The sequence below is a fragment of the Dreissena polymorpha genome, chromosome 2, assembly GCF_020536995.1.
Source record: "Dreissena polymorpha isolate Duluth1 chromosome 2, UMN_Dpol_1.0, whole genome shotgun sequence".
Lineage (NCBI taxonomy): Eukaryota > Metazoa > Mollusca > Bivalvia > Myida > Dreissenidae > Dreissena > Dreissena polymorpha.
This window is the reverse complement of record NC_068356.1, coordinates 65,278,890-65,291,096: the sequence shown is the minus strand read 5'-3', so window position 1 is coordinate 65,291,096 and position 12,207 is coordinate 65,278,890. Positions and strand designations below refer to the sequence as shown.

Here is a 12,207-nt window from a genome sequence, read left to right as displayed (position 1 = left end):
AGCTTGCTTATTCAGCTTGTTTGTTCGGCCTTCTAAAACGAGTTATTGTCATGTCGTCAGCTTTTTAAACATATTTTATTGCGAGAGATTCAATGAGCGGCGTTCTAGGAAAAGTGGGCTTACGGTATGTGCTTTAATTGTCTCTAAATTTCTCCGACTTGCCAGATAACCATTCTCCAACTACGTCACCAATCTATTATTCTCTATATTTCCCAACACATTTTTAACGAGGAGCGTCAATTAATCCTACATTTTTGCCGGTATTAAATCAGTTAACACTATGTTATAAGAGTTACACAATGTCGTCAAATGGTAAATTTCCCAACCGAAAAACAAAACAAAACAGATCCAAGCAGACATTCGTATCATCCGTACAAAATAACTTAATAAACTAAGTATAAATGTGTAAGTTATAATACGTGACATTCAATATTAATATTTATGATCATTTTTTAATAATATATAATTAGTATTATATTGACAAATAACCAAATTTATAAATTTGTTAAAAGTACGACGAAAATACCTGTTGCACCTCACCAACCTATCCCGGATATATTAAACTAACAAAGCGAGTAATTGCACTGATAGCGATTACACGGCACCTAACCTAAACGGACAAAACCGGAAATAGTCAAACGCATCGTATAAGAAAATATTGGCTTTTGTTTAGGCAAGTATGTTTTTTAAGTTTCATAATTTCTAACCCTAACATGAAGGGTAATACATGCTTGGCTTTAAAAGTTACATTATCTATTGGTTCTTTTAAAATATGTCGTAGAAAGCGTGATTTGTACAACGAATAATTAATCCATAATATTTAAAACAATGCAAGCATTATTTACATTTTAAGAATAACAATCATGATTTGATGTTAAGTTATAGCATCACGCACGAGTGGCACGACTTCGATTCATCTTATTTGTCTGGGTAGTGCAATGACTAACAGCCCCTCGTGACTTCGTGAAGTTTACTGACGGCAGACCGTTTAGACTTTCTTTGTCGCTCTTCATGCTTAGAAGTGGAATAAAAGTTCGGTTTTCTGAAAAGAAAGCAATTTACACCCACACCCAAACATATAATATAACAATGGAGACACCTCATAAGAAGTACACACAACAATGTCAAAAGATCTAACGGTAATATGTTATTTAAAAAACAAGACATGTACCTTAGAAAATGACATTTCCATGGTGCTTGACTACCTTTGATTATCAGCTTTTCTTACAAGTTAAGTTGTTTGACAATTGCACAATAAATAAAAATGTTCCAGTCCGGAAAAACTCGATCTGACGTACGTACATGTATGCATGCACGCATCCACATACATTAGACGATTATTACTACTATATCGTCCTCAAGCGGCTCGACAAAAATCTCATATGGTTCATCAAATTTTTCTTTGTTAAATTAGTCCGTTATGAGAGACAATACAGCAAAACAGGGCAAATGAGCATGGCAACATTGCGAATCGACTACTCAGATGCATATGAGCACCAACTTCAAGTACGGTGTTAACGCGATAGGTATTTTTTTTTAAATAAATTGTTCTAAAAGTCACATATAAATCTTTATATGAATCATTTGATTTCGTGTATTATCCACTGCCGTTTTTCGGACTTAAACCGGTTTTAGTATTTTATGGTTTCGTTTTTTACCCGGTGCCTGTGAAATCAATATGCTCACGTTCGTGCGTATGCCTGTTATATGCATAGATATTATTATACATATGAATGATGTTTACAAAATTGTAAAGTAGTAGTAGTTAATGTTTTTTTTCTACAGTTTTAACAAATTCAAGTTTCCTAAACTTTTTATTAAAATACGACTGAGAAGTTCATTTGTTTTGGTTCTTTATTAAAATCAAAATAATTTATTTACTTATCGATTGTTTTAATTTAACATCTGAAATACCATACTGTTCCGAAATTTGCTTTTTCCAGGATTGTGTTGACATTTTCAGTTGGTATACTCAGCATCCTGAAATGTTTCTGTATGATCCGATGTGTATTCGCGTTTTGGCGGTAACTCAAGATATTTACGGTATTAGCCGTTTTGGTCGGGCGCCGTGGTTTATCTCGTACTAGTACGTAACACTTTCGAAATATGGTGTATCGGCAAAGAGAAAGATAATACCATATTGCATTATCACATTGAAATCGTTAATATTTCGTTGTGTGTTATACTACACACTTTAAGGGGGCCAAGTATGGAAGAAATATATAATATAAAACATTCAATTTCATATACTTTTGCTTTCGAAATAACGTGTTTACTACTTATGGGAATGGTTCGTATTATTTGTTAAATTGACAAAGGTTAGTTTATTGTTCAATATTTGACCCATTCATGTACACGCTTGCCTATCCATGTAAAAAGTCATTAACATACTTGGAAATTCCGTAAAGGTAGAGAATACTAATAAGATTCTACGACCAAAAGCTGACACCCCGGCAACAAGGCAATAGCATTTCTCGAGCCAAATACGTAGCATAGAAGTGTGCTGTGTTTCGAGTATGCGGCGTGTGGGGTATAAAGTGAGTGTTCTGACAATAAATAATACATTAATGAATATTCAATCTTGAATATTTAATTGACATCGTGTTATCATTCAATTTGGAGTTAATTATTATTCTTTTTGTAAAAAAAAGCCTTCAAAAAATAGGAGTGCATAGCAACTATACTGGAATATATATATATGTGTAATATGGTCGTCCAACAAAACAAAACACACGAACAACAACTTAACACAGAGAGTTGAACTATACATTTACGATCAAACGCCTTTGTTTCAACGCGTGTCTATTTCATTAAATATGTTAACAATATATCGTTGTGTCTCGTTTAATAAACTACTATTTAGTAGGTCAATAGCTTAAAAAATCGCGCTCTTGACAACACAGATTTGTTTCACACTCGACATTTGCTCAGTTTCGAAATAATGTATGTTTACGTTTATTATCGCTTAAGACACAGTTTTTTCCTTGAAACCGATAGCACTACCCTTATTTTATTTGTTTCCATTTACTTTTAACAATAATTCCTTTAGCCATATAGATACATCTCACTGTGGTCGATATTTTGTCTCGATTTCCCGCACGAATGTTGCCCTAATGTAACTTTTAGTTTGATAAATGCAATTTATACCATCATCAGGCGTGCATTGTCATAATAAACCACTGTGGAATATATTTGTCACGTGCTTTATTCGGCACCGACCTAGTATTCTCTTTATGAAAAACGTCTTAAGTAATATTCGATTTAAGCGTTGCGAGTCCTGCCGTGGTCCAAACGAAGTATTCCATTTCTCTGTTTCATACAGGAAATGTTTCAGACGCACACATGCCGTTGGGTGTTTCATATACCCTGCCATCGATTTCATCTGAGACTAAGTTGAAATGTGAAGCTATTTATACTTCTTTCTACTTTAGTGCGTAAAATGTGGTGCAGGGCTTTTGTCAAAATTTACTTATGAGACAAGATGCACTTTCTTAAAAGTAACACGACACATTTTATTCCAATTTTCGGAAGATTTTCGTCTTTGAAGTGATATCAGGTTTGAAGACGGTAACATAAAGGAATGGCGAGAGTTTGCCGTTTTATAATTTGACACTATGGTAATAGAATAAGTGTAACATAAACTCCGATGCTATATGTACGTAGGTCTCATTTCCCATCACATGTTTCATACTTACCGCGTGCGAAATAAGATCATTTTCATTTAAATATGTTCATATAAATACGCGTTGTATGTTTATTGGATACGCTTGGATGATTGTGTGCAATCTCAATCATCAACTTCGTTAACAAGGTTCGGTGTGTGTAATTGAGTCACCAAGATCTGTTATCACCTGAAACCGGATATTATTTAAAAAAAAACTCAAAATAATATCAATATAAAGATAAAGTAGTGATCGCGAATGAAGGTCTTTCAATTGCCAATGTATTTCGTTCTTAAAGCAAATGCACAGTTTACTGATCTAGCATTAATTATTGCATTTATTAGTAACTGCGAATTTACAAACGTAAGTTTCGTTAAGAATAGTGTAACCTTGTTAACATCAACAGTCTGAGATGAACATCGATTAGCATAGCAAGATATGCTAAAGTATGGCCATGTCGGTCAGTGTTTATTTAATAAACACACAACGTTTAAATTCTCGTCTGTGTATTATACACAGGCCCGTACCCAGGCCATGGGCCCCGGGGCCCGGGCCCCCCCCCAGCTGGCTGTCGAACTATGATTTTTTTTAAATAATCGGCCCACTGCAATTTTTTCTCTCGTGCAAGGGCCCACAGTACACTTTCCCTCAAAACAAAAGAGCAGCTATGTTTTATTGTCCCTGATAAACAAGGGGATTAACGCTCGCCAATCGAGATAAGCCTCTAGGCAATGTTTTCTTATCGCCTTGTACACACATCCCCGATCAGTCCCCCATTGTAATCATGAATCCTTCTTTGAGAAGGCCCTAGACGTATTTTTCCCTTCTTAAAGTTTAATTGTTTTTTAAACCATTTATTGGGAATTTTTAAGTCCCAATATATACTTTTTGCATTGAGAATAGGGCCCTGAATTTGAACCGGAACAAAAACACTGACAAAGGTATTAAAACTGAGTATTTATAATTTTTGAAAGGAAATCACTGAAAAAGACTACGATGAGATAGTTAACATATTTGTTTAAAAGAAAAACAGATTCATAACTTTGCCGAGCAACAGATAAGAATTTGGCAGAATTCAGTATTTAAAATAATTGAGTACCGAGAATTGAGTAATATCAACCTATTAATGGCTCATTGGTAAAAAAATGAAAATTGAAACAACAAATCGATCTCATTATATAAGTTAACCTGATCCAGTGTAGAAAAATATTGTATAATTAAATTATCTCTTTCCTTGAATTTGTTTGAAAACAGTAAAAAATGTTAAATTGATTATTTAAGACTTTCATTATTTCCCCCCCCCAAATTAAGCATTTCGCTCAATTTTTTTCCTCAAAAATGGCAAGTTCTTTCCCAAAAATTCAGATTAAAAAACCTGTGACGTGATTGATTTGTGAAAAAAAAAATGGTGGAAGCAATACGAGAGTTGATGTGGATAATCGTCAGTTTAAACCTGTAAGTTTCGGAAATCTAAAGCTTTTAATATTGTTGTGAATTCACACCAATGTTTAAAGCTTAAGACTTCCGAAATGTGCTGATTTACTTGTTATATTCCAATAATTCATATCACAAAATACGTTTTTTTATAAGCATTAAAATTCACCTTGCAAAGTGCCAAATTAAAAAAGTATATATATAGGGAGGGGGGACCCCTCCCAAACCCTCCCCGGTTGGGCCCCCCCAGTAAAAAAAAATCCTGGGTACGGCCCTGAATACACCTAGTGTAAGAATGGCTTCTTTTGTTTCATTCAATGTTTATTGAACGGTTACGGCATATGGTTGAATAAAATATTGTTTGTGTACCTTATTATTTTCTACTGAATACGTTATTATTATTGCGTTTCATTTCGTACTATACATGTCATCATTACTGTTGTGCGGATCGCACGGTGTGGATTATGGATTATTAAACGTCGTATCTACCATCTGGAATGTCTTTCATAATTTCATACGGAATGGAATGTTTATCATAAGTTAATACATTTCTTTTGTATCACAATTGTCTTGCTCATGCAATATATCGTTAGCTCGTTCGCTTGCTTTTCTAATCGGCTGAAAGTTTCCCCTGGCCATAAATGCTACAGTTGACAATAATTGTATAGATAAATAGATAAAACTATATTCGACTCGCCTCAAAATTCCACTTACTTAAAATTGGCATCAAATAGCGCAAGACAACATTCACATTTTAAATACGCGTTAAGTATGTTTTAAAAGTATCTTTTCGCTTAAAGATGTCGAAACATTACCATGCTTCGGAGAAACAGAAGGACGGAGGAAGAGACTAGAGAAAGCCAGTACCTTCTCTCTCTCATAGAGGGTCGTAATAAGTGAATGTTTGCACGCCTTTAAACTATATAGACAATGGCAACAAATATGAGAAATAAATCGTATCGTACAATTATGTTGCAAAATTAAACATAAAACCTTGCAATGCAAGGGATGAAACTGTTACATCTTTGTTGATGAGTCCATCTTATTACCTGTTTGAGGATGTAATTATCCGCGTAGAGATATGGCTTGCTTCGAGCTTAACCACTTCTGTTTACCTCAACAGGCGAATGAACGGTACATACGACTACCATCACAAGTAAAATCCTCACAGATCCATAAGAATTTCTAATGCTGAACTTTTCCGTGTTTAATGAAAATCTTCAGTTGTTATTTTCGAAATAATTAAACTTTTATGTAAGGTTTTAAGCAAAACGTAAAAAATACAATATAATATAAAATGACTACACACTTTGATTCGACAATTATCACGTTAAAAACGTATCTTGGCGTGTGCGTTTATCATGCATCATGCTCCGCCTCTCGTGTGATACGTCATCACACAAGCCACTCGAGTGATACAAACTCTTGGAACAATTGACTAGCGTAATATTCCGTATATACCACGATGTTAACTTGTTGCGTTTCTTTATTTGTATTGTATTTTATTTTTTGTTAGCGCTACAATTATATTATAGCAATAGTGATTTAGATTGTGATTTACGTGTGATTTAATGGTGCCAATTAATATTGTTTCATTAATACAAAAAAATAAAACAACATACACTGCGTAGTGTTCATTTCTGAAACAAAATGAATGAATGAAAACAAAACAAATCGGTTAAAAATGTATGCAAAATCCGTGTCAATTGGTTCTCACAAAGAGGGAGCAAATCTTCGTTGTTCGTTAACGGCATGGAGCAAATCACACAAAAAAAGCAAAGTCAAATTAGCATTTGTGTTATATTAAACATTACTTTAATCCCAAATTTGTCAATTATCTCTGTCACACGATATATAAAATGAAGTATTATCATTTGACATTGGCAGTTGAAAGATTTGATAGTTTTGGAACATTTTAAGAGTTATACAAACAACGCTTGACTCAATGATGGTCAAAGCTTTAAGTAATTATTTACAAGCAATTGTGATCGGATTTACAAAAGCGACAATAAACACATAACATTATAATTTATTTGACTGAAGAAAATATTCATCACTTCCATTACATTAAATACTGGACAAATTAAAACACACATTATGCACATGAATACATAATTATATATTTAAATGTCTGTTTAATCTTAAGTCAAGCTACTTGATTGCAAACCCTCTAAAACAATGAATTCTACAGAAATGGGGAATCTGATTAAATTTCTTTCATGTCGAGTCGAAGTCTATAAGTAGGTAACGACTTGCTCTAGCTTCTTCTCGCACTATCCCACCGTACTCCTAATGTTAATCTAGCAACAGTATTTCAACTGGTACTGTGTGATGAGTAAACATTATTTGTGTTGTTGTATTCATATTTGACTTTATTGAATATTTTATCTTTGGTTTTATCCAAGATTACTTTCATGTTGGACATTCGTGTTGCTGACGTTTCGTCTGGGTACGTTTGCTTCGTTTTCCGAGTTTGAGTGTTGGTTTTAGGTCTCATGATTCAACAAAGGAAAAATAATTATTGTAAGAAAACAAAACAATAAAGTTCTTATTATACATGTAGTTCAGATATGAATGTGTTAACAATATTCATTTTTCTTTTGTTTATTTAATGTTTATATTTTTTTATTTACATCACAAAAAAGATAGGTTGGTCGGCATATTTTAATTTGACACTTGCGATTGTTCCAAATATATAGTCAACATGTTTTCTGTATATGAAAACAACTTGGGGAAAATGCAGTGTAGTATATCGTCATAAAGTGACTATAAACTATAAAACTATAAATGGCATATTTTGACCGCACAAATATGTTCCATATGAATGCATACTTGTTTAGAAGTTTTAACAAAAACTTTTATCTGTAATATACATATTAAATTCATGACCCTTCAGCCCTCGTGGGCGAAGAGTCTTAGTTATGGTAACATCATGTCTGAATTTCGATTCAGTAGTCATTTATAAGTACAGATTATGTTCATTTGCTCTTTTTTTAAATCCTAAACACGTTACTTTATATACAGTATACATGGCTGAACGCACACAGGACAGGGCACAAAATCTCACAAGACAGTAAATAGACACAAACTATTCAAGGGACACACATATTTCATTAATTGATGTACTGTATATTATTTGACAACATAGAAGTAACCAATTCTACACTTATAAATACAAGTCGTTCTAGCCGAAAATCGACTTGTCGTGCTTGCCTTGAATTCCGTTGCTTGTCGTGTTAACCAAATTGTTGGTGTTCATTAGAAATGTCATGAGATGGTGTTTTAAGCTATTTTTCGGACAAAACATATTTTATATCGAATTATTCACGTTCGCATATATTAGTGCACTTCAAAAAGGAATATAAAATAGACATTTCAGAAGATTTAAAATGTGCTTGCGTGTATTGTGACGTAAATCTAGGAATATGCCTATAACCAGGTTTAAACCCCCCAATTCTTTGCATTGACCGTTCCAAGGCGGTGACCCCAGCTTTATTCATATTTTGTGTTTATGTTGGTTTGTATTGTGCTGTTTTGTGCTGTTTTGTGCTGTTTTGTACTGTTTTGGCAATCGGTCACTTGCCTTAAATAAAGGACCAACTAATTGTTTTTAATGAAAATTCAATACTGCTCCAGCAGCTGGAGTTTCACTTCTTTATATTGAATGATAGACTAAACTTCTTATCTGGTGTCAAATATTTATATAACCGGGAATAATGCTCAACTTTTCCCATAGCCTTCGCTTTATTTCGTCAAAAAAGAGTAAATAAAAAGATACTTACGTGGATTTGAAGTTTCCTAGCGGAGGCAATTTCTACTTGACGTGCTAGCTAAAATGACGTCACGGACCACGTGGTATGGCCACACTGTTTATGAGGCATACATAGTTAAATTCTAGGCACATTTTTATTAGATTTCTCGCAGATATATTTTTAAACTGTTTTAATAACGCAACATGCAGATTTTACATGATATGTGAGTTCTAGACTGAAAATAAGCGTTTTCTTTAATGATACATAGTTGACTAGTTGTTCACCTCACATGAACCTGTTGTAAAGTCAGCCGAGATGGCAAATGACATGAAAAAGAATATAACTATTGGACTAATACGATGACTTAACAAGGTTTTACTCTAGCCATATAAACAACTTAACTACCCCCTCCCCCAACGGCTATGCTTTTCAAAGGACAGGAAACATTTTTGAACTCGGCCCAGATATAATTAAATACTGTTCTGACCAGTTTTTTTTAATGATAACTGAGTAAAATGCGACTTCTATAGTGCTAACAAAATAGGTTATGTATATAAGGGCGAATGCCCGCCCCATGGCGGCCATTTTTTCCAACAAACGAACCGGAACCATTTTCGAACTCATTGGGAAAAATCTGCTGATAACATTTTATGAAAATCGGCTAATAAAAGTTGCCTCTAGAGTGTTTACAAGGTAATTGTTAACGCCGCACAACGCAAAACGCACAACCAACAAACAAATGGCGATCATAAAAACTCACCTTGAGTACCTTTTGCTTGGGTGAACTTAACAAGCGAAACGGTGGAGTCGGCATGACGCTAGCATTATTATGGTATGTTAATAGCTCAATATTCATATTTAGAATCTTTACATCGACCAGACACTTACCTATTGAATGTATTGATTTCAGTTAAAACTGTCATCCCAACACAATTAATACCGACAAAGACAAAACAATAGTCTTCAGAAAGTCGTTAACAAAACTCTTTTACAATTGATTGTCGTTTAAAGGTATACTGACAAAGATTTTTACAGTTCATCCGTAGGAATATGAGTGCGATATGGAAAAACGAGCTTTTTATATGTATTTAAAGGGGCCTTTTCACAGATTTTGGCATGTATTGAAGTTTGTCATTAAATGCTTTATATTGATAAATTCAAACATTGGACCTACACATCCCTAGTAAAAAAACACGAATACAATAGAAAAAAAGAAAAAAAAGTAGCACTCAACTGGGCTCGAACCACTGACCACTGACCATTGGAATCTATGCTATGATGGCATGTATTTTTTACCTTATATAAGCAATCCTCGTAGTTTCACAAAATATAACGACAACAACAGATCTTTCCAAATCATTCAATCGTTTCGCGTTTCGTTTTAACGCTTTATAATATTCAGTGTTTAAAATCGTCGAAAGATGCATATAATGGATATTTTAGAGCATGTTTAATGTTAAGTATTAGTATTTTCTCACAAATGTAATACATAAAACTATAATTTGCAAATTTGAAATAACATTTTTTTTATTGTTGTTAATTTACCAAAACGTGAACGCACCACTTTAAAACTCCGTCCAAGATAAGTCTGCTTATTCCGGACAGGCTAATCTGCGATGATACTTTTTGCAAAGATCTGAGTTTGGTAAAACAGAGACTTCCTTTGAAAAAACACTTCCATAAAAGCGTCACAGAACGCTTTTTTTTATAATAAGCAGAGAGTAAGTCCGATTTGTTTTAAAGTCACGGATCTAAATGAAAAAGAGATAACAAATCGGTAAATACTGCAATCGAATTAAATTCGAATATTGAATAATGAATGACTGAAAATTATTAGACATCATAATTTATCCCATCTTCACCGCGACATTGACGGTATAACACCCCATGGAATAGACTAGCCTCTATCCCACCTTGTTGAATAAACCTTTCAAATGACGTCATGCGATATGCGCTTAAATTAGGTCGATCATGTTTTGTTCATCGGTCGAATTTTAAGGTCACCCATTGAAAGAAAATGTTGATATTTTGTTTAGTGAAAATGCGATGGGATAAATAGAATACTATGATTATCATTGAATATAGAGAAGTTTATGCTGCTCGGCTCGAATACCGAAAGCGCTCGCCAAGGCTCGCGCTCCCGGCGTTCTAAGTCTCGCAACATAACCTTATCTCTTATCAACGCTAACCTAGTATTCTCTATTTATTTAGTCATGAACCTGTGGTTTTGTTCAAATATCGATATTTTTGTTTGATGTAAGACCAGTAATAAGCGTCTGAGAAGAATACATGGGACTAAAATTCGCTTGTTACCCGATTCAATCAATAACACTAAATACCAACGCTTCACGGGACATTATATATCACGGCGCCTAACCAAAATGGACAACACAAATGTGTTACCGGCTAATACGCGATACGGCACCGGATCATATCTCATCATGAACATTTAAAAATGCGGGAGGTTCTGAGTATTCCTAATGAAAATGAAACAAAACCAAGTAACTATGTCAAATACTGTTGTACACGAATTATACTGGTATTTCAACTAATGTTATACATCAAATTTTGATATGAAAAACACACGCACAATTTTATCTGACACAAAGGAAACAAATGAACCACACTGCCAAACTATTACAACTTTAGTAAAAGAAACTTGCATTTTTGAGCGAATAAAGTCTGGAATACGGCACTGGATGATACAAGAAATCACGGTCTCTAGATGAGTAAATATACGCTCCGTGAAGAAATCAAATGTTTTTTGCTCCAAGAATATGTATATTACACAAAATGTGCATATCGTGTGTGCAAACGTTTAATGTTGTACATGAAGTTTGTGCTCACGAACATGTGGGGATTAAATGTGCATTGTATCACTGTACCTTTTGTTGAATTCTCTCTCCAAACAAACTAATGCCGATTAAGAGAATCATAATGCAACTTATAAGCCGATATCTTAGTAAAAAAAACAGTAGAAAAAGCTATGTGTCTGATCGAGATTGGAATATTGTCATGCGTCATGCATATTTCAAGTATATCTTACACTGTAAGAACTGCTGATTGGAACAACGTGCATGTATTTTTGCGCAGAGGTAATCAAACACATATGAAATTTCATTTTAAAAGTACCCGTCTTGTATTTAAATTCCAATTAAATGCCAGGACATATTTACATTTTAATGGTATACTTTTGCAGGGTAACCATTTTTGTGTTATGATTTCGTATTTCGTTCTCTTCAGAAATCAGGAATTCGACTCACCTTCTCAGAATTGAAAGTGTAAATACATATGACGAATAAACGATACTGTCGACCATCCATCTCATTATAGCATCGCATTAAATCCTTAATTAAATG

General features: G+C 33.9%; 1 protein-coding gene across 1 annotated transcript in view; it reads right to left on the bottom strand.

Moving 5' to 3' along the window:
* LOC127867371 (brain protein I3-like) overlaps positions 1-628 on the bottom strand; it is a 7,067-nt gene extending 6,439 nt beyond the window's left edge. Inside the window, exon 1 of the mRNA XM_052408471.1 lies at positions 527-628. The gene's annotated coding sequence lies outside the window, so the exon portion shown is untranslated. The remainder of the gene's footprint in view (positions 1-526) is intronic.
* Between the last annotated feature and the right edge of the window lie 11,579 nt (positions 629-12,207).